Here is a 26,621-nt window from a genome sequence, read left to right on the forward strand (position 1 = left end):
ACAAGGGAAAGGACTCTCTTTCATGAGTGGAGTGGCTGCCATTCCTTCATTCACCTGTTTTTGTTGATTGCCCCTCTGCATAGGGAGATTCTTCTCCTCTTGGATGTCTTCATTCCTCCTCTTCACTGCCATGATGGCACTCTGAGCTTCAAGCAGCTCTGTTTGTGGCTCTGCCTTGATGTTCTGTGCACACAACTGCAGAGCAAGTGACTGAGAGCTGCCATCAAGCTCAGCTTTTCCCTCTTTTAGCCTCAAAATCACATTTATTCAGCCCCTTCTTTCTGCTTTTCCACTCAGCTCTGCTTCCACTGTAACCCTCCTGTGCTGGTGCTGATCTCTGCAGATTGCAAGGCTCTGTGCTTCCAGTGCCTGTGGGACTCCTGGCCTCCTCAGTCCCAAGAGCTCGGGTTTATGCCCCTCTCCCTGCCCTTCCCTCTGTGCCCTGACCAGTCAGGCTTACCTGGCCATTCTCCTGTGGCTCTTCCACCTGCTGCCTGAGCTGCTCTTCCTGCTCTCGGGCTGGGAACAGCTCTCCCTGAGTCTGGCATGGCAGCTCAGATGAGGCAGTGTGCTCCTGCTCTTTCTCTAGAAGCACCTGCACAGAAAGAAAGAGAAGATGGGTTTCAACTTCCCATACGCCCTTTGTGGGCCAAGACTCAAAGGCTGCTGGGCTCACACATTCCCAAAGCACTGTGCTGCTGCTCTCCTGGGTCGTTCTCTGCCCGAGGGGAGGCACAGATTCCAAAGTGACCCTGGCCCTACAATCAGGGGCCATCTGGGACTGAAGCTCCAGCAGCCTCTCAGGCAGCTGACAGGGAAGGGGTGGCATTTCTCAAGTGTCTGGTGAGGGCCTCTCTCTGCTTCTGCCATGTCCTGTTTGTCTCTCAGTAGTGACTGACACCCCGCCCAGTCCCACAGCTCCATCCTGGCTCTGCAGGGGCTTCCTGGGTGAGCTCACTCCTTGTGAGAGACACTTGTGGAGTTCACCTTCTCTTCAGGCCTGCACCAGCATTCCTCCCTCCTGACATCCACACTCTCGTTAGAAAACCGGGTCTTTCAGGAGATAAGGATGCACGCAAAGATCTCTGATGGAAGTCAGAGAACCCCTATGGCCACCTCAGTATATGGAGGAGGACCAAGGTGTTTCTTCTCCCTCTTTTGTCAACTGAGAATTCTGACCAGCACTAACAGAGTTTCTCATAAGGCCCCATTAACAAATGCACGTACACAGCCCTGGGGATGCCAGCGAAGGAAACCATGTGTCATGTAATGCAAACCATGTGTCATGTATGAGCAAAGTCACCAGACCCCAGATACAGCATGGGATAGTTCCACTCCCTCAGGACATGCAAAAATTTAAAGGATAAAAAGAAGGCTTCAGGGCACAAGAGGCTGGAGGAGGAAAACATGAGGGGAAAAAACAACCATCTCTGGAGGGGAAAACATCTCTGCCTGCTCAGGATCAGTCAATGGAACTTGTCTCTGCTCCTCTCCTGAAGGGATGCCTTTAGGTGAGCTTTGCATCTTCCACTGGTTTGGAGCTGAGCCAGGAAGATGCAATAGAAAGATAGATAGACAGATCTCACTTTTTAAATCTCTCTTTACTGTGCTGTGGCATTTATATTCTTTGAATACAGAGAGATATAGTTCCTCTCTCTCTCCTAGGTTTTTTTTTAAGGGAAGGTAGTGAGAAACTTAGAGAAGAAGAGAAAACAATTATCTCTACTGGCTGTTCTTTTTGTTTACTACATGTAGAATGTGTTATAGTGATTGTTTACTGAAAGTGATTTGTTAATTGGATTTTAGTGGTAGTTGTTTAGCTTGATTAGCTAATTAGATAAAATCTGTGTTGTGACTGTCTGGAGACAGTCACGAGTTTTTCTTTTGTAGCTTTTTAGTATAGTATCTCTATAGTGTAGTTTTAATATAGTACTAGTGTAATATACCATAGCTTAAGAAAGCATTTCTTTAACCTTCTAAATCATAGAGTCAAAGCACATTTTTTGCCACGTGGGGGTCACCCTGAATCAATCCTGTCTTTTCTGTCGCTACACACATCAGCACTCAGTAGCAGTGCCCCAGTCAGCAGCCATCCTGAACTTGCTCTCCTGTTGCTTCAGTAACCCACACTCTTGGGAAATCTGGAGCATGTGGGTCCTTATGGAATGCAATCAGACCCAGAGCATTGCACTGGGAACGGCTCTCTTTGTGCATCTGTGCTCGGGCAAGTTCTTCTCTTGGACTCGACCACACTGATGGTGCTAAAGTATCTGGAATCAAAAATGCAGCCCAGCCCCTCCCAGCTCCTCTAATCTCTGAGCACTAGCTGGAATGCAAGGGCATTGATTTCCTGCTCAATTCCCAAACACAACACACACTGATTCCCTGGGCTGCCAAAAGACACGGGAGTTATTAACCTGAAAGTGATGTGTTTCTGCCAGTGCTGGAAAAGGGCAGGAAAGATTGAGTAAAAGCTCCCTTGCTCCCTGGAGAAGGAGAAATTGCACAAGGCTTCTCCTTCTAGCAAACGAACAAATAAACAAAATATGCAAGTGTTACCTACTCCAGTGTCTAAAGCACTTGGATGCAGTGAAGGGATGTTTGGCAGGGAAACAGCCCTCGTGCTGAGCATTGGCTCTATGGATCCAAGGCAGGGATCAATGGCAGTCTGCCTGAAGGTCCCTCATGAGCCCCCATTGTCCAGGCTAAAGCTCCCTCAGCACCTCCTCCCTGGCCTTGTGCTGCACCCCTTGCCCAGCTCCCCTGTCCCTCTGTGCCCACGCTGCAGCCCCTCCATGACTTTCTGCTTCCCAGGGCCCACAGCTGCACACAGCACTCCAGCTGTGGCCGCAGCGCTGCCCAGCACAGGCCACGCTCCCTGCCCTGCTCCTGCTGCCCCACTGCTGCTGGCACAGCCACCGTGCCCTTGGCCGTCTGGGCCCCCTGGCCCCACGCTGCCTCATCTTCAGCTGCTCACGGCCGCCAGCCCTGCGTCCTTTGGGCCCACGCAGCTCCCCAGCCACAAAGGTGCCCATTGCACTTCAGATACAGCAGGCACCATTGCAAGATGGCCTTCCTGTTCTACAACGACATCTTCGAAGTAGATATCATAAAGTTTGATAGGAATAGAATTCTAAGGGACTCTGACTAAATTAAAATGGTCTAATTCAACTGTACAGGAAATAGCTCCTATGTAAATATTCCACCCTATCTGTCGTCAGCAAGCAAGGTTCTCTCTTCAAAACTAGGTTTGTAGTTCTTCAAAGCTCTGATATAGAAATTTAAAATATCCATTTCGCACTTTGTTATTTTTCTTCAGGCATGAAAATGGATTTTCTTTTGGCCTTCCTAGCTGGCCCTCTACACTCTACTGCTACTGGCCCAGCTCACATCATGTTCTACAATTCTTAAACACCAGGAGCATGAAATGTTCCTTTTTCACTCACCTCAGGATCTTCAGCACTGCTGAATACACGCTTCAGGTGACCTGTAGTGGGAAGGGAAAATGAACCAGATGCTGTCAGAAAACTGCCTGGGCTGCTGAATCCCACAGAACAAGTCAACCCAAACAGAGATGATTTCCCATTTCTCAACATCCCTCCAGCAGACACATTTCATTCACACAGCCAGCAAGGGATCAGGACAATATTCTTGCTTGTGCGTACAATTTGGCCTGTTTTGCCAGTAAATGAATACAAATATGACCAAGAAATTGCAAATTGTTCTTTAACACTCAGTGCTCCTGTTCTACCAAAGACATAAAACAGCTTCTGAAATACTCTCCTTGAGGTTCTTTTTTTTTTTTTTTAATCAGTTGCATGCACCGGTTCTCATTAACTTGCTTGAAACAGTTGCTCAGAAAAGCTTCCCTAAAACCCCCCTGAGCTGTGGCAGACACTGACTGCTTTGGAGTTTGCATTTCCTTGCAAAGGGAGTCACTATTTCAGTACTTTGAAAAAGGTCAAGTTAGACAGTCAAATCCTTTCATGATAAAATTTAAAAAGAAATAAGCTTTCTCTGAATTCTGGGAACAACTGCAGAGTTTTTGGAAGGCCTTCCAAGAAGCTCTGCCAGTCTACAATCTCAAAGGTGTCTTGCTTGTCCCAGCAAACTGAGGAAATGACAGACTCTGCTGCCACAGACTCTCCCCTGGAGGGAACGGAAGCCCTGCAGGTTCCCCTGCAAATGCTGCCCCTGTGGCTACAGACACCCCCTTTTTAGCTGAATGTCATGACAGGAGCTTTACCAAACCAGTGGCATCCTAATGCTCTTTCTCTTTCAAAATCAGAAACTCAGCCACCAGCAGGAAGACATACAAAAGCCAGGTTAGGATACACCCTAACCTAAGTAGAATAGAAAACTCTACTTACGTGCAAAGTGTGTAACGTAATACGCGGAAAAACAAACACCATAAGCAGCAAAAGCTGTAGTGGCCAGATGGTGGATCATATTCCCAGAGCTGTGCCAGTCTTCTCCAACACTAGAAAAACAAATGGCCTCTCAGAGTGCAACTACCCACTGACCAATGCTCCATCCAGGAGGGTTCTCCTAATGTGAGCAAGGCTGCTCTGACACTCAGGCCTTCTGTGCACCAAGGCAACCTTCTGATGTCACCATGACAATGTGGCAACCATGCCGTGACATCACAAAGCAAAGTATGACAAAGAAAAGCATCACAAAGCATGTTGATCTGTGAATTTATGTAAAGCAATAATCAACCTTCCCTACAGCAAACACAAAAGAGCCTGGGAAGTTCTTCTCTGTCACAAAGCAGCACAAATTCCCCTCATGGGCCAAACCCTGTTGTTCAGGGGATCCAAGAGGAACTCCAGGAGTGCCTCAAGCACCTACAGCCTGTACCCCAGCTGAGCACTCAGATGGGACACAAGCAAAGGAAACCAGACCAAGACAATGGCCCACAGCATTGCACATGTGAGAAATGACTCTCACTTTTAACATTTTCAAGGTTTAGTAAACCTTAACAAAGGACTGAATAAGGAAAAATTGCAGCATTGGAAGTCTCTGTGACTAGCAGCCACGTTCTCATCTACAAAAAGGGGTCTCTGCCTTTTATACCCTTAGCCACTCCAAAATTTTTGTCAGTCAACTCTTTCTCTGCTGTCCATTGGTGGAGATTACTTTATTGCATCCTGACTGGAGGTCAGGTGTTGTTACACCCTGCCTGCTGGTCACAAGCCAGCCCTCCCCAAATGCCCTGACTACCCAGGCTGTTACAAGGGGGACAGGAAAGAGGACTATGGGAGGATATATTACAATAACATCACTACACATTTGAACATCCACATAACATCTACTTCTCAATTGTCAGAGTCAACCATTGCATTACTCGTCTGGAACACACAGAACCAGGAGAGAAGCCACTGTTGGCATCACAGCTGAAATGTTTCCTAACAAATCTCCCCACATATTTGCTCCTTTATTGGACATGCCCAGGGCTCTGGTGCGGGTACATCTCTGCCTTTCTTCCCCTTTGGCAGCAGTTGAAATGGCAGCATCTGCCCGCCAGCAGCAGCTGCTCCAAGCTGGGAACGCCGCTGGCGGTGCTGATTTCCAGAGGCTTCTGTGTGCCAGGGGAAGCCAAGGCAGGAGCGGGTTGAACGGTGCTGGCGCTGCTGCTGCTCTGTGCCAGAGAGCCCCGGCTGGGCAGGGCACGGTGCCCACTGCGCTGCGGGCTCCTTCTCCTGCCACAGCTGGGCACACCTGGCAACAAGGCATGACAACCTTTGGGCAAGCCAAGGGGTTTCTGGGGCTGCCCTGCTCTGCACACACCCAGCACACCTGCAGCACAGAATTTTAACCCTCAAACAGGTAAACCAAAGGGAAACAACTGGAAAAGATTTCATTTCAACCATTCCTTATGCTTCAATAGAAATGACCAAAATGAACAGTACCGAGCTGGGCCGATCCACACTGCCAGCTCAGTGTGAGAAAAGAGGAATTACTTTATTTCAGTGCTGGGTGCGTGAGGAATCACTTCCCTGAAACATGCACGCCCACGTGTTAGTATCCATGGAACTAAGACATTACTTTCATTACTTTTATTCATTCCTTTGCTCAAACTCACAGGCTAAACATTCTCACAAAGTGTTTGACATGTTTAAATCACTTCCCCAAAATTACTGACATTTAGAGTAGGGGTCTCTTGAGGGTCTCTGGTGGTCATGGGGTGAACATCCTGTTCCTCAAATTCTCCTTCCATGGTTAAGAGCCTTCTTCTCCTTGAATGCATTGCAGCTACCTCCTCAGCAGGCCCACTGTCTTTATTCTCAAGGCTAAGACATCCACTTGCACACATTAACCACTGCTGTGAGGGAAGGTACAACTAAGCATTGCCTGTTAAAGCTTAACAAATTCACAATTTGTTGCAGGTCAACACTTCCCCAATGTCTCTCGATCCTTCTCTGGGAATCAAACACAAGCATTTTGTGATCCCTGAGCCCAAGGCCGCCTCCAACCCTCCTGTCACCCAGCAGCCCTTCTCTCCTCACAAACAGCAGGCCCAGCAGTGCCTTCCCTCACTGGTTCAGTCCCCAGCTGTGTCAGGAGTTCTCTGTCACACACTCCAGGACCATCCTGGACTGGTTGCTCTCCGCTGCACTCTGTTGCCAGCAGACATCCCCACCCTGCTCCATGCCCCTTGCAGAACCCTGCACCTGCTGTCCATGGGCACCTGGCAAGGGGAGGCACTCACGGCAGAGATGCACCAGCTGCCCTGGGCAGGAACCAAAACCCTCTGGGGCACAGCTGCTGGCCTGGGTCTGGCACAGCTCTGCACGCCCCACTCCTCATGGGCTTTGGGCTGGAAATGCAATTGCACTTTCTGCCTCATGGAGAAACACCGGGGCTGCACAAACAATGGCCAGCAGGCCACATCCCAAAGGCACTGCAGCATGGAGTTGAGAAGGAAGAAGATCCTTCCCCAGTTCCTAACCATACCAAAACCACCATCATTGGGACTTTTAATCTTGTGAATGTAGAGTTGATTCACAGTGTGACAAGGGAATCTTCCAGTGGAGTTGAGGTTGGGTAGAGTTTTTATTCTGAGTCCTACTCAGACTGTTGATTTGAAAATTTATTTTAAAATATTTTTAAAAGGCTGTGCAGTCATACAGTTTTGTTCTAATACCAAAATGGCTAGATGAAATGTACTGGCATTTTAATTACATCCAAACTGATTAGACTGTAAAAGCTTTCCTGCAGAATAGCCACTAAACAAGAAATGAAAATCTCTGGACTGTTGACTTTGCAAATTTCTACTAAACTTATCAGACAATGAGGCATTTTTAGGTAGATCATAGAGCAAACTAATTCCTATGGATAACTTGATTTGGATAAACCTGTTGATTTCAAATTAAAACTGCCATCACATACTAAGTGGAAATCTGAATACTCACTTCCATGAGCTCTGAATTATTAGATAGTCATTGTTTGCCATATTAACAAAAATAACATTCTGGCTATATTTTTACTTACAGTCAGCTCTTCAACACTCTTTGTAACACCAGAATGAGAGTTTGTAGCAATGTGAACCATGGGTTGGTGGGGCATTGCAGAAGGCTCCTATGCCAGCACTAAATGTTCACATTTACCATAGCATCACTTCTTGCCTTTAATTTCAAGCTACAGCTCAGTTCCTGCAGTATAGATTCACACTTGTAGTCTGTATTTGCAGTTGGTTCTTACTTTCCTGTCCAGAAAAAAAATAATGCTTGGATCTCAAATCAAAATAAAACGAGGAGAGAGTCAGGTTCTGGATAGGTATAGCAAAAACTAAGAGATTTATTTGCAAATATCTTGAAGAGTTTTTTGTACATGCTGCAAAACCAGCAGAATAAAAACTTGCACTCTAACTTGCAAGCTGAGGTTTGCCTGTTCTCTCTGGAGTGATTTCTTGAGGCCAGACACTGAACCTAACCAGTAAGAAAATCAAAACCACAGGAGTAGTTTGGAGAATATTGTAAATTATTCTGTCATGATGCTTTTTGCCAAAAAGTTCTGGCCATCATCCGATTGGAGTAATTAGAGGAGATCGAAGCCATCACACTGTGCCTGTGCACACAATTCCTTCCCAGGAGTAATCCATGAAGCAACGCTGACAAATCCACACCAGCAGCTGCTGCCACACAGCCATGAAGCAGAGAATATGTATTTCTGCTACACTTGGACAGCTGAAGATGCCTCTGCTGAGCTAATTTTAGTGACTGCCCACCACAGATGAGACCTTGTGGTCAGTCTCCAACAAGTCAGGGCAGTTCATATTCTGCCTAGATGAAGTAAGTCTAGGAATACATAGACCATGGAGCCTGAGGAAAGCCAGAAGCTGTGGGAGATTTATTTTGTTTCCGTATCTTTCTTTTTACTCATTAATTACAATCAATTATTTAAAGAATGGAAACTTTTGGCATACCATTGGCTGGAAGGTTGGTCAGTCTTCCATTCATGACTCCTCTGAAAGCATCACCGCAGTGTTTTTATCAGTAGCTCTTCCATCATCATGGCTCACACAGCATTTCCTGCAGCTCTTGCTGGAGTCAGGGAAAGGCACCAGGAGAAGGGGGAGGAAGCTGTGTGCAGAGGCTGTGTCAGCTGAAGAGACATTTGTTTCCTCTGATTTGGCTGAATGGCTGCAGGAACCTTGCTGGCACTGCTGGCGGGGTGGCCTTTGGCAGGGCTGGGCAGAGTTTGGGGCCCAGGATCCCTCCTCTCGGTGGGACACCAGGGTGAGCAGCCCCTGTCCCAGCCTGAGCAGAGGTTCTGTGGCTCTGCCCTGGGCACAGGGACCTGCCACTGCCACGAGCTCCTGCCGCGGCTCCTCTGGGGCAGCTCCTGCTCTGCAGTGATGATGGGTGCAGCTGGGGGTGGCTGCAATGGAGGGTGGCTTCCAGTGGGCTCTGCTGGTCTGCCACACTGGAGCCAGCAGAGCTTCTGGAAGGAGTCTCCTCTTGTGAGCTGCTGGAGCTGGAGCTGGCACTGGCCACAGAGCCGCTGTGTTCATCCCTGGCAGGCCCAGAGCACAGCAGCCTCTGGGCCTCCTTGCTGCATGATGGCAGTGAGGAGGCCATGGACCAGAGGTTCAGTATGTATGACTCAGTTTCCTGATAAACTGTGCTAAGAAAACCCTGCATCCCTCCTGCCAGATCTAAGACACTCCAAGAAATCTGTTGGCACTTTGGGAGCTCAGAATTGTTTGCATTTTGAACAATTTTCCTATGAGCGCTTTTGATGGTTTTTGTCATTTTGTGTTGATTCAGTTGATCCTTCAGAGAAGCTTTCCTAATAATATAAAACATGGTGAACTGTGGAGACCCTGGGGGGGCATTCCCTGGTCTAGGGAGACACAAGAAGCTTCCCTCAAAAAGCTGTTAGACCCCATTGGCTCCTTCCCCTGTTCCTATGTCTGTTCCTGTGTTCCTGAGCCACACCTTCCCTATTCCCTGATTGGCCCCCTTATCTTTGTACTGCCCCGAGATCAGGGTCAGCCCCCAGGCCCCCGTGGAGACAAAGTGAGACCCTCTTTGTGTGGCTGCTGGGAGCTGAACATCTCCCTGCACAGCTGAATAAAACATCTGTGGAGATCATGCAAAGGTCCTTTTTGCTTCTTTACCCTGGACTGTGCTAGCAGCAATTCAGACTGCTACAGAGGAGAAGCTGCAGTACTGGCACCAAGGTTTTGGCAACTTGACCATAGGCACAGAGGGCATGCAGGATGCTGCTCTATGAATTCCTTAACCAGCCATCTCTGGTGCTGGCATATTCGCTCCAGCTTCTGCTGCAGCCAGAGCCACCTTTGGTCCAGTAGATGACATTGTTATTTGAAAAATTCGGCCTACTCCTTGGGCAGGAGGCTATCCACAGGCTCTGGCCCTGCAGCCCCCTGCTCAGCTGGGGACAGTGTTCCCTGTGGGGAAGATGGAGCAGCCATCACAGGGTCTGCGGGGCTGCTTTCAGCAAGGTGGCCAGGCTCTCTCCCTGCTGGACTCTAGCAATTGTTTGGGGGAGCTGATGGCAAATTGTATGTAGTCCTGTTCATCCTACTCAGAAAACATGACAGCTTCTATCATTCTTCTGCAGAGTTGGCACGCTGGATTTCTCTTTGCCCACTGCAGGATGCAGCCCAGGCAGAACTGGTGGTGACAGGGCAGAGAAAAATTCACATCCTTCTTAGTGCCCTGGCAGATGAGGCAGCTCCATTCTGTCCCCATGGCCATGTCTGTCTGTCCCAGCAGCAGGGAAGAGCTGAGGACCATGAGCTGCTCTCATCAGCAATCTTGCTTGGCCAGAGCCCAAGCTCCAGCCAGAGTGGTCCAGGCTCTGTCAGTGCCCAAAACATAAGCAGAAAGGGAAGTTGTATCACAATCCATTCCTTGGTGAAGGAGGTCCATAGCAGCCTCAAGAGGCACCTCAGACACTCAACAGTCAAGGCAGTAACATATGGACAGGACACAGATGGCAGTTCATGGCTGGGAGAGCATTCGTAGGCATATCCAAGGACAAATTTCCCAGGAACTCTCCACAGCTCTGGGATCTGCCCACCAGCTCTGTCAGAAGCTTCAGCAGAACAACCAAAGTCCTAAAAAGCAGCTCCCAGACACTTTCCTACCACCCTGCCTGAGTAGCCGGGTTGCTTGTTGCAAAACACTCTTTTTCTCCTCTTCCCCAATGCCCTGTGGACACTTGCGGCCAAAATAAAAAGCTCCTGGCCCTCTGTGTGATGTGATAATACAGTTTTTATATTTCCATGCTGGGATGAAAGAAAGCTGTGCTGTGGGTCAGGAGAGGCCAGGACCCACTTGGCCTTCCTGCAGGCTGAGGTGGTCCCAGCAGATATCCTGCTGCTTTTTGGGGAATGTGTGAGGGGGAGTGGAGCGGGTGACAGAGAGGCCGAGATCACAGAGTGGAAACTCAGCTCCAGAGTGGCAGTGCAGACTCTCCCTGCTGAATGCCTGCTGGGGCTGGCAAAGAAGGAAAATGCCTCAATAACAGCCCGGTGGCACTGTGTCTCAGGGACAGGTACAGGGAGGTGACAACAAACAGCAGCATGTCCCGGTCTCACAGCTCCTAGGAAGCAGTGACAGAGGGGCCTCATGTGCCAGAGGTTTCAGAAAGGCTGTCTTCTCAAATGGCCACTCTAAAACCCCTCTCTTTGCCTCTTGGGTTTGTGAATGCTTTTGACAGCCACAGCATCCTGGGGCAAGGCATTCCATGATTTCATTAAGCACTCCTTGAAAAGCACCTCCCATTGTTCAACTGAGATGCCACCCTGGTCATTTCAGAGGGTGCTGCCTTGGTGGAGAGAAAAATCAATCTTCTGCCTTTCAGGGAGCTGAAGGAGAAGGGACTCTTCACCATCCACCACCTGGCTGGGTCCCATTCAGAGGTCCTGCTTTGCAGACTTGGTGAGGTTTGTTTGGCAGTTACCAGCGAGGTGAGAACATTGTTCTGAATTGTCCCCCATACTTCATACACAGTGTGTAGAGTAGGTATGTGCTTGCTCATCTCCATGTGTGCTCAGGGTGTGCCTTCATTTCTGTTTTAGACCTGATATTTCTAATGTCTGTCAGCTCTCATGTTACATCTGAAGAAAATTGCACAAGATCATCAAGAATTCTGCTGGCATGAACAAGACAAGAGCCTTCCGACACTCACCTGCAGCTGTCCTGGATTGCTGCAGCCCTTTGTGCAAAGCTGCAGCTGACAGAGTGTTTGGAGTTGGTTTGGGCCTTTATGAAAGATCTGTGGAGCAGTGTGCAGGGCTCTCCTGGCAGGAAACTGTTTTTCCCAGCCCAGGGACACGGTGCCGGCAGGAGCGGAGCGGCCCCGCTCCCAGCCCGAGAGTCTGTGGGCTGAGCCACGCCGGGGAGAAAAGGCAGCAAGGGGCTCCAGCCCAGCTGCTTCACTGCCCTGCCCGCTCCATGGAGCTCTGCCATGGGAGAAAGCCGACGCCGGACGAGCCCCCGAGCTTCCATCAGCTGCTGGAACTGCTCCGTGACAGCTCCTGTTCTTCCTGAGAGAGACCCCAGCGCTTTCTTGGAACGCGTGTCATGGGGGGATTCTGTTTGTTAATAAACTGTTGGGGGTTTCCACTTTCATCTATCAGTAATAATTTCCTATTGCTGGAAAGGGAGTGTTGGCACACTTCAGAGGAAATGATTTATTGCACAATATCCTGTTTGAAGTTGTCTGAGACTGTGTGAGACAGATGGCTTCACACAGGAGCATCCCCAAGGCTGCTGAGGGGAAGGCACAGAGGAGGACAAACCCAGTATTTCTGAGGGAAACTCCTTGACACCAAACCAACCTGAGCTGTCAAACAGCAGACCTGATGTTTCGAGACATGGGCCACAGGGGAAACCTTGCAGTGTGTTTGGTCCAGGCTGGGTTATGCTCGAGGCAAAGGCGTGTCAGTGTGTTGGATAATACTCTTTTCTTGACCTAGAGATGGGGACACTGAGAGGTGTTTTAAAAACTTTTATTCCATTTTCAGTCTCATGAGAAGGGTGAGACAATACAGATGTTATAATTCACGCCATCACAATCAGAAGCCAACTATTTCCTAATTATAATACATTATAATTAGTTTTTTTGGTCTATCAGCCTTTTGCCATGCCACGTTGTGAATGCCTTAAAGCCAATTATTAAAACTGCCCCTCATGGGTCCCACTACAATGCATCTTTCATAGCTCTGTTTTTCCAAAATCTTATTTGCAAGGCCATCTTTTGGAACTTTTTTTCACCTCCATTTCTCTCTCAACAATATCTGTCCTATTCCCTGGCATTTTTAAGTTAGCATTTCTTGTCTCAAGGTTTATATACAGATTCATACTCTGTGGGCATTCTACTAGGCCCTAAAAGCTTTCTAGATATCCATTTCCCACATCAGTGCACTTGGCTCCTTCTCTCCTCATTGTGCCTGGCAAGCACAGGAGCCCAGAGCTCCTGCAGAACCCATCACAGCACTCTCAGTGGGAGCAAACTAGTGTCCAGTCCTCACCTGGAGCTGTGGTGCCCAGCATTCCACCTCATTGCAATGAGGAACTGTTCCTGCTCTTTCAGAAGGAGCTAAGGAGCTTTGGCCTTCAGATCAATTGTCTGCAGGCTCCTGCAGTGCCTGGTTCTGCTCCCTTGCCAGCGGCACCCCAGGCCAGGGGGGCACATCTGGGCTGCTGTGTCTGGCTCTGGGGCTCCCTGTTCTGGGCAGTGAGGAGGAGCTGCAGAGGCTCTGCAGGACTGACAGGATGGGCTTTGGGGCTGGCAGGAGAAGCTGAGGGACCTGGGCTGCTGGAGCTCCTGAAGAGGAGGCCCAGGGCTCCTCCTGAAACTGCTCCAAGGGTGGTTTCAGAGAATCCCAGAATCAGCAAGGGTGGAACAGGCTGTGGAGATCATCAAGTCCAATCCATGCCCTGACACCACCTTGTCTCCCCTGAGCCTCCTCTCCTCCAGGATAAACAACCCCAGCTCCCTCAGCCACTCCCCACAGCTCTTGTGCTCCAGACCCCTCCCCAGCCTTGTTACCCTTCTCTGGACACGCTCCAGCCCTTCCATGTCCTTCCTAAATTGGGGGCACCAGAACTACAAACAGCAATCGAGGTGCTGCCCAAGCAGTGCTGAGTGCAGGGGAAGAATCCCTGCCCTGCTCCTGCTGGCCACACCATTCCTGAGCCAGGCCAGGAGCCATTGGCCTCCTTGCCCACATGGGCACACTGCTGCCTCATGTCCAGCCTGCTGTCCATCAGTCCCTGCAGGTCCCTTTCTGCCTGGCTGCTCTCCAGCCCCTCTGGCACCTTGTTGAGGGAGGGAGGCAGGGATGGAACGGGTCCAGATCCAGTCCTTCCTGAAATGTGGTGTTTGCTGGCACTGCCATTTCCCAGAATTTGATATTTCCCTATTCTTGCACAGCCCAAGTGCAGCAACTTGCTGGCAAAGAAAGTCAAAACCAAGCAAAGACCTGGTACCTACAGCAACCCGATCTCAGATTTGCTGACACCGCCAGTACCCAGATCGGGAATGTTTAAGATGCCTGCGCAGCCTAATTCCAGCAGTTTGCTGGCACAGAAAATTAGCATCAGGAAATTTCTCAGTGCCGGCTCATCCCTCACCCGGATCTGGTGTGCGCTGGCACTGCCAGTGCCCACATCTGGCAATTTCCCTCTTCTGGCACCACCCATGTCCAGAATTTGCAGGCAAAGAAAGCTAAAACCTGGCAATTTCCCCTTGCCAGCACCGCCCAATCTGGAGTTTATTGGCAGCAGGATCCCAAGAAAGATGGAAGGAAAGAAGGAAAGAAAAGAGGAAGGCATCCAGACCCAGTCCTTCCTGGAGCCTGGAGCCTGAAATGGGCTGTTTGCTGGCACTGCCAGTGCCTAGATATGGAAATATCCCTATTCTGACACAGCCCAAGTGCAGCAATTTGCTGGCACAGAAACGCAAAACCTGTGGCAGCTTCCTGCTACTGGGTCTGGAACTGCCCCCACATCTTGTGTTTCATGTAACCAGAACCCAGATTTGGAAATTTCTCAGTGCCAGCAGAGCCCAAATCTGGCAAATTTCTGTCATTGGCAATGACACCACCCAGATCTGGTGTTGGCTGGCAGTGCCAGCGCCCAGATCTGAAAACTTCCTGGTGCTGGCACAGCCCAAGTCCAGTGATTTGCTGGCACAGAAAGTCAAAATTTGGAAATCTGCAGGTTCTGGCACCAGCATCATCCAGCTCTGGTGTTGGCTGGGACCGCCAGTGCCCAGATTTGGAAATTTCCCGATGCCTTCACAGCCCAGGTCTAGCAATTTGGTTTTAGGTAGCTTAGGAAGCGAAGTTCCTCGGACTGTGGCTTTCCTTTTTCTTGGAACTGTTTAAACCTGCTCTGGACTGAAAACCCAGACAAACACCGGCAGCAGCTCACACCTGTGGCCCACCAAGGTCTGGGACGCTGCATTCCAGCGCCATAGGGACTTAGAAGAGACCGAGTGAGCCAACTACAACCCACAAAAAGGACTTTCTGAATTTGCCATCTCTTCACCACTGTCAGAGGTTTAGAGGTTTTATTTAATATTATTCATTTTTTATGCTTATGAATACTTTACTTGTTAAATAAACTGGGGGTTTTTCACTTTTCTCGAGGGAAGTCTTTTCCTGAACTAGTAGGGGGAGGGGCCATTTGAACTTGCTTTCTAGACGGACCCCTTTTGGAGATTTCCTCCCAAAATTTGCCCTAAGCCAGCACAAACAGTCATCATGAAAATTTCACCGGTGGCGTAATTTCCCGGTGGCAATCTTGTGACAGAAGCTTGACCTTGTTCTCCATGAGAGATTCTTGGGAAGAGCAGTCAGGAGAAGATTCCTGGAAAACTGAAATAGCTTTCCAGAAGTAAAATGAAAATGAAAGAAACAATCCAAGATCTTTTCCTCTATTTATTTCTATGCTCCCCTTTTCTGTGTTGCATCCCAGTAATTCCAGATGCATAGCACCTCTAAGATCGGTGACTTAGTGATTTTTAGACACTAAAATACCATGAGCCACACAGAATTTTCCTTCCCCTGTTTTTACAGGAAAGCAACACTGGAGGTGTCAGTGCAGTGCTTGGGTCAGGTAGGAATCCTACCCCAAGGGAAGGTGGCCCGACAGTGTCTGACCCTCAGCAAGGACAATGCAGAGCAGCAAGCGAGGGTATTGTTGTGCCAGCGTGCAGGAGTCAGGGCTCTGCATCCGGGCTCAGCGCTGCAAAGTTCCCGTGTTTGGGCAGACGGAGGGGCTGTCCCCGGGGCGCGCGGGGCTCGAACGTGGGGCTCGTGGGGCGAGTGGGGAAAGGACACGGGGACGAACGGCCCCGGTGCTTCAGTTGCAGCGGGGGCAGCGGCGGCAGCAGCAGCGGCGGCAGAAAAAAGAGATATTTTGAATACTCTCTTTCTTTCTCTTCTCTCTTTCTTTCTCTCTCTCTCCCTTTCCCGCTGTCGGGCACCCTTCTCTCGGGGTCCCTTGCCCGGCGTCCCTCTCCTCTCCCCGCCTCCCTCTCCCCTACCGGGCCGGGCCATGCCCCCGGCCCGCCCCCGGCCCCGGGCGGGGCTGCCCCGTGCCCGGCCCCGGCCGTCCCACCGCGGTCTCGCCTCCGCCCGGCTCTGGCCGTGCTGGCGGTGGCGCTGCTGGGCGGGCATCAGTGCCTGGGGCGGGGGCGGCATCGCCGCCCTTCGGCTCCGCCTGGCCCGAGCCCGGCCCCGGCTCCGAGGCAGGCTCCAGTCCCGGCCCCGACCCCGGCCCCGGCCCCGGCCCCGGCCCCGGCCCCTGCTCCTCCCGGGGCCCGCGGAGCACACACGCGGCGCGGCCGCTCCCGCCGCCTCCGCTGCGGCTTCCCCGGCCCGAGCTCCGCCGCTCGGCAGCGCGGCCGCCGGCCCCGAGCCTCCCGTGCCGCGTTCCCGGGAGCGAACGCCTGGGCATGGCCGGCCCGGGGCGGGTGAGGGGCGCTCGGGGGCCGTTGCTGGCCCCGGGCCGAGCGCTGACCGCCGCGTCCCACCCGCAGGGACGGCGCAGGAGGCCCTGCTGGAGCGGTACCGGCTGGGATCGCTGCTGGGGCGCGGCGGCTTCGGCAGAGTCTTCTCGGCCACGAGGATCTCGGACGGCGCCCCGGTGAGCGGCGGGGCTGGCGGCGGGCGCAGGAGGAGGGGATGGAGGAGGAGGAGGAGGGCGGAGGGCGGAGGATGGGGCTCGCAGTGCTCACCCCGCTGCTGCCCTTGGCTTGCAGGTGGCCATCAAAAGGGTGCCACGGAACCGCGTCCGGCACTGGGGCGAGCTGGTGAGTGAGCGGGGCCAGCAGCCGGGGCTGCCGGCCGGGGATGAACCGGGGCCCGGCACGGTGGGAGCCGCCAGGACGCCCCGAGGGAGAGCGGGCGTGGGGCCAGCGCAGGGCGCAGAGCATCCCGGGCTGGCTGAGGGCTTCCCCAGGCCTGGCACGGCATCGGCCCCACTGACGGCATCGTGCTCCTCCCGCAGCCCGACGGCACCAGCGCACCCCTGGAGGTCGTGCTGCTGGCCAAGGTGTCCACTGGCTTCCCCGGTGTGGTCCAGCTGCTGGAGTGGCTCGAGCTCCCCAACTGCATCGTGATGGTGCTGGAGCGGCCAGAGCAGTGTCAGGACCTGCAGCGTTTCATTCAGGCACGGCGGTTCCTGCCCGAGGAGGAGGCGCGGGAGCTGTTCCACCAGGTGCTGGAGGCCGTGCGGCACTGCACCAGCTGCGGGGTCCTGCACCGGGACATCAAGCCAGAGAACATCCTGGTTGACCTGGACACCGGGCAGGCCAAACTCATCGACTTTGGCTGTGGCACCTACCTGCAGGACACAGTCTACACTCACTTTGCAGGTGAGCCTACCCAGGGCTGTGCTCCTGCTGCTGACATCTCATGGCCCAACATCTCCCATCCCAAGCTGGCTGTGGCAGCGGGGATTCTCCCATTTGCTGCAAGTCAGGGCACTGAGTCTTCAGCTGAGTTGCTTTAGAGCGGGGTTGGGTGGGCAGCCATCTTCCAGCCCTGCTGGCAGCCTTTGCCAGCCACTCTGCCCAGGACTAGGGCTGGGCTGGGGCAGCCAGCCCGACCAAAACCCCCGACCTGCTACCCCGGGGTAGCAGAGAGGGAGGGCTGAACCTGTGCCCCAGCCACTTTGGTGTGCAGACGAGAGGAAGGGCTTGGACTGCTCCACTCGCCCTGTTTGCCTTGGCTTCATTATATTTTTGGGGCAATGCAGGCAGGGAGGATATGGGCAGGTTTTTCCCCAGCATGGAGTGGATTTTTCCTTTGCATGTCATGGTCGGGCCTAGCCAGGGCTGCCCTCTTCCAGCACCAGAGGCTTCTTTTCCAACCCTAACTTTGTGTACAAGTCCCAGGTGCTGGCGAGAGGGCAGTGATCACCCTGTGTGCCCCTGATGCAGCCCCCGCAGGCGCAGGGATGCTGGGGCCAGGCTCTGGGAGCAGCAGCATCCCCCTGATGAACTCCATCTGTATTCCATAGGAACACTGTCCTACAGCCCCCCGGAATGGAACGACTTTGGGTGGTACCATGGCGAGCCAGCTACCATCTGGTCCCTGGGCATCCTGCTGCACCAGATGGTCTGCGGGGAGCACCCTTTCAGGAGGGGCCAGAACCTCAGCTGGGGCCAGCTCCCGCTGCCACAATGGCTCTCTCAAGGTGGATCCTCTTCTCTGGGCATGGGGGGAATGCCAGTGCTGGGAGCCAGCAGCGGGGTCGTGGGCATCCCACTCTGGCAGCTGCTGAGGAGGCACATGTCCTGCTCTCCTCCAAAACAGGGAATTGATGGGAAAGTTTAGGCCCAGCTCTGAGCACATCCAGCACGGCCTGGGCACGGGAATAGTGGGCTAAATCAGACAGGAGCCTTCTCTGGCTGACCGCTACTTTCTGCTTTCTCTCCCCAGAGTGCAAAGACCTGATCAGGTGGTGTTTATCCGTGAACTCCTTGGACAGACCTGCACTGGAAGACCTCTTCTGTGATCCTTGGATGTGGGATATTCCTCTGCCATAGAAGTAGGGAGAGAGCCACAGGCACACTTTGATCCAGAGCCCTGGTAAGTTCCAGCTCCACATATGCCTTGGCAATGAGAAGCAAAGGAACCCAGAGCTTTTTGTGCTGCCAGTGTCACTGCACCGGGGTCATGGGATGGGAACACACAGCCCTTGTGCTGGAGCTGAGCTGCTCTGCCCAGCACTGGTGGCCGCCATCCCAGCTGGTTTTGCTTGTCCTGGTTCCCTGACAGCTGGGGCCCTGGGCAGAGCCCTGAGAGCCTGGTCTGCCCCCAGGGAAGGAGAAGGAGCCCCTGGAGAAGCTGTACCCGGTGGGGATGCTGCTGCTGCTGCTGCTGCTGCTGGAGACAGCGAGGGTGACATCAGGGATGACAAGCTCTTCCTCAGCCTGGCCACGGGAGGCTGAAGGTGATGCACTTTGATTCTGGCACCTTCTTCAAAGCCAAACTCCACAGGGAATTTGCAGATGAGTCCCCACCCGAGGAAATTCTGCCAGATGTGGGCATGACCCAGCGTGGCGGGGAAACAAAGGCTCCGCCTTTGCTGGGGCAGATGCATCTCATTCTTCAGTGGCTGCCAAGCTGCTTTTGGCAGGGCTGGGAGGATGGGCTGGGGTGGGTACGAAATGGGAGTGGGCTCCTGGCCCTGCCAACAGCCCCCAGCACCCACCGTGCCCCGGGCTGGGGCTGGGACTGGGGCAGCCAGCCCGACACAAGCAAAGCCCCATGGTGGGAGCAGAGGTGGGGCTCCAGAACCTGTGCACAGCTGCTTTGCTGTGCAGGCAAGGAAGGGCTGGGCTGCTCCACTGCCCTTGTTTGCTCTGGAGTCACCGTGATTTTGGGGGCAGTGCAGGGGGGAAGAGAGAAAGTGTGGGTTTCTCACAGCCATGGCTGGGTTTTTCCCTACCATGTAGGGGTTGGACCTTCCTCAAGGCCCTGACAGAGATAATAGTTTTTACCGTTTTTCTTGTTTTCCCTTTTTGTCTCTAAACTCTTTTCAATAATGTGTTGTTTGTTATTCCAGAGGAAGCGTTCCAGGTGGTCCAGTGTGGATGGGGAAGTGCTTGGGAGTAGCTGTGGTGTGGATGAGCTGTGCCCTTGGAGAAGGCTGAGGCCATGGTTTGGGAGCAGCTTTTCTTGCAGCCGTGGGTGGCGTGAGGTGGGTCCCTGTGTGCTTGGCAGGGTGGGATCAGAGCTTTTGGGAGATGGCAGCGAGCACAGGAGCATCCTGCTCTGGGCAGCTGCTGAGGGCTGAATGTGCCCTGGCTGGCTGCAGGCTGGGCACATGTGCTGCCCTCCTGCTCTGTGCCAAAGGCAGCAGGGATGGGCAGCTCTGGGCACAGCTCTGGGCACAGCCAGCATGGCCTGGGCACCGCAGGCCTTGGCACAAGGGCACAGGAGCCCTCAGCTGACGGGCGGTTTCTGCTTTCTCTCCTTGCAGCCGGGCTCTGCGGGTGCTGAGGCTGCTCTGGGCTCTGCCAGGGCTCTGATGGGCTCAGCCCTGGGCCCAGCTGGGCTGGCTCTGTCCTCACATTGCTCTGACAGCTTTGCATCAGACGAGCCCATTGCGAGCACAGCGCCTGAGCTTTCTGCTTTGGCAGGTGAGTGAGACTCTGCTGCAGGCCCAGAGATTGCAGCTGGGGACACACATCCAATTGGAAAGGACCCAAACTCTCCACAGTCCCAGCTGAGCGCCTGGATCTGCACAGGGTGTTTTGTCTGTCCCATTCTTCCTTCTTGATTGGCTGGGATTGTGCAATTGCACTTTGTTCCTCCTCTAGCAGTGCCACGAGTGGGCCAAAGCTGGCGAGTGGGCCGTGCTCCTGAGGCAGTGCAGTCTGGAGCTGGTGGATGGAGAATTGCCCTTCTGCAGTGCCAAACCAGAGCAAAAAGTTGTCAGTGTGACTTTGTGTCTCTAAGAAATCCCTGACAGTTTCAAAGGGAATGTGCAGCTCATTCACAGGGTGAGAAGGAAGGTAATCTTCTAAAGGATTTGGGCTTTGACAGAGTTTCCATTCCCAGTCCTGCTTGGAGCTGGAAGGGCACAAAGCAATTTCCTCTTGCTTTGACCACAATTTCAAATACCAATGTTGGGAACAAAGCCCAAAATCTTTTAAGAGGCTGCTGAGGTCAGTAAGATGGATCCATGCCATCAGCACATTTACAATGTAAAGATCTGAGTTCTCTTTTGAAAAAGATCATTTACCTCTTAATGCAAAGAATGTATCTTTGCATTTATGTTTTGGTTTTTTCACTAACATTGTGTTATGTTTTTCAACTAACACTTGGATTTTATTCTTATCTTTTACAATTTACCTATTTTTTTCCTTTTTCCTTTTTTTTCCCTCTAAATAGAAAACATGTCCTGCAGAAGAAATGTCCTTTGCTCCTGGTTCCCGTGTGGAGCAGCTCCCTTCCTGCTGGCTGAGCTGCTCAGGCAGAGCCCGGCAGCTCCTGGCCCTGCAGGGCTGAGGCTTTTCCCCGTTGCTGGGCACAGACTGATGGAGCAGCACTGCTGAACACGGGCACACAGACGGAGCAGCAGCAGCTGCCTTTGGCCACCTGAGGCTCCAAGGCCCAAACTCTGAGCAGCCAGGGCTGGAAGAGACTGGCAGGATCTGATACCTGACTCTGGGCCAGGGCTGCACAAATGACCCCACAGCAGCAGCAGCAGCAGATGGAGCTGACTTTGAGCACAGCCCCTGCCCCTCTTCCCTCCCGTGTGCAGCGGTGTCACAGCAGCCTGAGGCACCTGGGAGCCCCCAGTGGCAGCAGGGACTGGAGATGGCAGCCCTGGGCTCCTGGAGGCTGTGCAAGGAACGGAGCTGGGCACTCCCTGTCTATGGGGAGCTTCCAGATGGAAAAGGCTGCTGTGCCCAGGCAGCTGCAAGGGCACAGAAAGGAGGCTCTGGAGCACTGGATCTGTGCCAGTGCCACAGTCCTGGGCAGCAGCCAGCGAGCCCTGGGGGAACAGAGGGCACAGCACGAGGGACAGAACCAGGTGAGGGCAGAGACTGGAGAGAGCCAGGCCTGGGAGCACGAGCAGCTGCTCCATTGCACTCTTGGAGAAAGCTCTTGGCTGGTTCAAAGCGCTGAAAGGCGTGAAGGGCAGAGAGGAGGCCACAGCAAACAATGCTCCTGCTTGCATAGCCTCCCCTCTCCGTGTCCCAGAAGGAATTGCATGGACTGTGTTCTTCTCTCCGAGTCGTCTCGTTCAGCATGAGCAGCTCAGCACCAGGAGCTGAAGGAGCTGAAGCCTCAGGCCACAGGAGCTGGGCAAGAGGGAACTTTTGGAGCAAAGGAATGCTGCTAAAATAGCCCCAGCTGAATGCAGTGGATATAATCATGGAATCACAGAATCCTTTCTGTTGGAAAAGCCCTCTGAGCTCACCCAGTGCAGCTGGTCACCCAGCAGTGCCAAGCCCAGCACTAAACCACGTCCCTGAAGTGCCAAGGCCTGGACACCAGCCCTGAGTGAGGCCTGGACAGCAGGCCCTGAGCCAAAGGTGGCCTCTGGATGAACCTTCCAAGCAAAGGTTATCTTTGTATCTGCTCCCTGATGAAATACGCATGGTCATTAACACTGTAATAGATGTAGCCACTCCTTAGTGAAACATGTATTGACCTTTGTGTATTTAGAAGCCTGACAAGGCCATGAAATCTGACATCTGACCTTATTGGAGGCTGTATGGTCAAAGTCACCTCCCTTGGTTCCTCCTTGAGCTGTGGCCAGGCTTTGGGAGGGACCCAAGAGGAGGATGAAAGCAGATGTTGCCACCCTAGCAGTGCTGTCAGTTGGTTCATTCAGCACTGTCAGAGCTGGGCCCTCTCCCAGCAGGGTTGTAGCCTCACCTGGGGCTGGAGGCACCTGCAGGAATTCCCAGTGCCCAGGAGTGGCTCTGCAGCCCTTGGCTGTGACAGCTTCCCCAGCTGCTGTGTGGGTCTGGGGGATGGTAAAGGCTGAGGGTAAATGCTGCTGGATCTTTCTTAATCACTGCTGCAATCTGTGGTGGGGATGGTTGGGTGCATTGCTGAGCTGCTCCTTTTGTGATTCTTTGCTGCTTTGAGCTGCAGTGAATGACACTGATTCCTTCAGCTGGAGTCTGTGTCTTTGGTGCTGACTTTGCCCACTGGTAAAACAAAACTGGCACAGTCTGGACAGATCCCAACAAAATGTCACTTGTTCAATGTAAATGTGAGGAATCAGTGCCATCAGAAATTCCCAGCTGGGAAGCCCTTCCCTGGAGTTCCCTGGCTCTGGAATGGGCTGAGGTTGGAGCCCTGTGTGGGCAGTGGGGCAGTCGGGTAAAAGAAGCTGCACCCCTGGATGGCTTCAAATGCACCCAAAAATTGCAAATGGAAAAGGAAAAGACCTTGTGGGTTTAGGCAGACAAAGCTGAATTTGCTGAGAGCACATAGGAAACAGCACCTTCAGGAGGAGCAATTATTGTTGGAATGCTCCCACGTGGAGCAACAAAAGAAGGTTTTAATCGAGCTCAGATGCTCTTGTGCAAGTGAAATATCAATATAATAAATAAGTATATACATATTTATAGGATAATACGACCTTCATGTTTATATTTATAGATTTTTATAGATATATTTCTATATCTGCGTATCTGTATCTATATTTCTATATCAATATGTACATGTAAAATAAGAATAATGTAAAATATTGACAATAATAATGTGAAATGCTGACAATATTAATTTGGTATCTTTGGCTGCTCAGGGATGTAACACTACCCTACAGAACAGGATTGGCCAGGACCCTAATATCAGTGGTCAACTTTGTGAGATTGTATACAACGGAAAAAGGAGAAAGAGATGAAATTGGCTATTTTTACAGGGTGTGCTGATACTGTGATGCAGAGTGCTTTGTCTCTTCCTGTGAAAAATACAGTGATTAGGCCTGCAGGGTTTTTCATGTACCAGACTATGCACAAGCTGCAGGATTTGGTTGAAAGGGTGAAGGGGTTGTTAAAAGAGCAGTTAGAAAAATGTGGAGATGGGAACCTTTGCCCATGGAGAACCCATGTCCATGATTTGCTCCATGCCCTTACAATGGCCCACTGGGGAAATGAAACCCCCTGGCTGTGCACGGCTGCCCCCAATTTGCAAATCCAGCCATGGGCAGTGAGACTTGGGCTGCCTGGGAAATTGTTCTGGCTGTGATGGCCCCTGGCAGGGCCAGCCCAGAGGCTGCAGGGCTGGGCCTTCATGCATTGGAATTAATGTGGAGAAATTCAAAGCAAATGAGAGCTGTCAATTCTGAAACAGGAATTCAGATTCCTCCAGGACACTTTGCGTTGGTAACTGCTCCCTTGGAGCTTGGCCTTGCAAAGTGTTCCTGTCAAGGCAGGAGGAATTGATGCAGAATATCCAGGAGAAATTGCAGTAATTCTGTAAACAATAATGAACAAGATTGGATTATTCAACCCCATGACAGCGTAGCACAAATATTGATCTTGCAATTTTAAGAACGATTGTGAAAACAGGAGATCCAGCTCCAGTCACCACTCTTTGGGGAGATAAAGGGTTTGGATGCAGCAGCCCTAATAATGGAGCCAGAGTGTGGGTCCGGAGGACAAAAGGCCCTCCCGAGGCAGCTGAAGGAGCAGCTCCTAGGAAAGACAACTCTGAGTCCTGAACCCTGGTCAGGAACAATGGGAATGTGTCCCTGCAGCCAGGGATTCTGTGTGAGAACAAGTAGATCTGACAGGATTTTGTTTTACACATCCTGCCAGACCAGATCTCCCTGTTTGCCCCAAAGGCCCCTGTGGAAAATGCTCTGATCCACGGGGCTCCATGTGAAGGCTGCTGTGACACTGAGGGACTTGCACAGGAATTCCATCCAGGAGCCTGGGTGCCCCTCAGGGACTGGGACCCAGCCCCTTCCAGCCAGAGGGGAAAGGGCCCCCCAAGCCTTGTTAGCCACAGACAGCATGGTAAAGCTGAACAGCAAAGGGCCTGGGGCATTATTCTGGAATTAAAAAGGTGCCAGCTCCATGGACAACAGAATTCTTGTTCCTAACTCAAATGAGATTGAGAAAAAAGAATGAGGAACTGTGTCACTAAAGTACTACTGATGTCTGTAAGGTGTACCTTGATAGTCAGCCAGAATCGTTGTCTGCCACAAACACCTCCAGTGTTTCACCAAGGGATTGGTCATCAAAATGTAATGATGGCTTATGATGGATTGCTGAGCTTCTTTTGTAATTCTTTGCTAATGATGATGTGCTTTGCTGAGCTTATCCTTTTGTAAATCTCTGCCGCTATGCATGATATAAATGACACAATTCCTTAAGTTGGTGTCTGTGTTTTTGGTAGTGACCCCGGGCCCTGGTGAAACAGGGCCCCCTCTTGCCTAAGTGTGCCCTGGGAAGGCAAAAGCCCTCACTCCAAAATTCCCCCCTTCCTCCCTGTTCCCCCCCTTCACACCCTGAGCATGATGTGCTCTGGTCTGGGGTATGCCCGGGCTCAGTTGGGGTCCCCTGTCCTGGCTGTGTCCCCTGCCCAGCTCCCCCGCAGCCCCAGCCCCTCCCCAGCGTGGCTGACGAGGGGCAGGACAGGCCTTGGCTGTGCTGCAGCTCAGCAAGAACAAAACCATCTCTGTGTGCCCAGCCCTGTGCTCAGCACCCGGCCCAGCAGTGTCTCAGTGCCAGGGGCTGTGCCCTCAGTCCCTGCCAGGGGTTTCCATGGCAACTGCCAGGCCAGGTGACCCAGGTGTCCCCCCAGTGCCGGTTGCCATGGAAACAGTGCCCAGCCCCGCCCCTTTCTGTCTGGCTGACCTGGCCTTTGGCCCTGGCAGTGCCGGTGGCTGCTGGTTCCTGGTGCCTGAGCGGCCAGCGCGGCACAGGGCAGGTGGCCATGGCACAGCCCCCAGCAAGGGATCCCCTCTGGCTCTGGGCACTGACACCAGCCCTGAGCACGGGCCCAGGGCAGCTTTCCATGGCCACCAACCATCACAATGGCTCCAGGCATTGGTTGCCATGGCACCAAGCCAAGGAACGGGTCCCCGTGGACGATGCCATGGCACCTGGTGGCACCAACGAGTGTCACTGCAATTGTACCTGGAGCAGCCCTGGCACCGCTTTGTCCCAGGGTTGCCATGCAGCTGAGGGCAGCAACAGCTGGTGCTCTGCAAGGGCCATGGGGCAGACGGGAAGGAGCAGCAGAGCAGGGGCTGATCCATCCCCAGTGCGCTGCACAGCCCAGGACAGCGTCCCAGAGCGTCCCCATGGAGCTGCCAACAACATCCCCCCTCTGCAGCCCTGGGCTCTCCCCCAGCTCACACAGGTCCCCCATCCTTGCAGGCACAGACACAGCAGCACTGGCTCAGCAGCCCCTGTTCGCATTGCACAGAGCAGGGGGAGCACCCCCATGCTGTTGGTGTGGGACATGAACCTGAGGGAGCACAAATGCCATCAGCTCTGGGGCCAGCAAGGGCTGGGGGATGGCAGGAAACCACCCAGGTTTGTCTTGGCCTCTGCACTCAGCCATAAAGTTTGTTCCCATCAGCTGGGGGTGCCCTGTGATGGCACTCAGGATGATCTGTTCCATAACCTTGCTGGGCACCCAGGTCAGGCTGACAGGCCTGGAGTTCCCCAGCTCCTCCTTCCAGCCCTTCTTGGGGATGGGCTCACACTGGCACCTCCAGTCCTCTGGGAACTCCCTGCTGAGCCAGCACTGATGGTAAATGATGGAGTGCAGCCTGGGGAGCTCATCTACAGCTCCCTCATTGCCCTAGGATGGATCCTGTCTGATCCCATTCACCTCTGAGCATCTGAGTGGCTCAGCAGGTCACCCACTGCTTCCTCCTGGATTCCAGGGGCTGTTCTGCTCCCTGTGCCCATCTACCAGCTCAGGAGAACACTTGTCCTGAGGATATCCTTTCCTAATATTGAAAATTGAAACAAACTAGGGGTAAAGTAGCTCAGCCTTTTCCTTATCTTTTGTTACTATATTTTTTACTGCAACCAATAAAGAGTAGAGGTTCTCCTACTCCTCCTTTTTGCTGTTATTTTTTTTATGAAAACATTTTTATTCTTTTTGCTGAACCCTCCAGGTTAAGTTTTAT

Source organism: Melospiza melodia, unplaced genomic scaffold (assembly GCF_035770615.1).
Source record: "Melospiza melodia melodia isolate bMelMel2 unplaced genomic scaffold, bMelMel2.pri scaffold_61, whole genome shotgun sequence".
Classification (NCBI taxonomy): Eukaryota; Metazoa; Chordata; class Aves; order Passeriformes; family Passerellidae; genus Melospiza; species Melospiza melodia.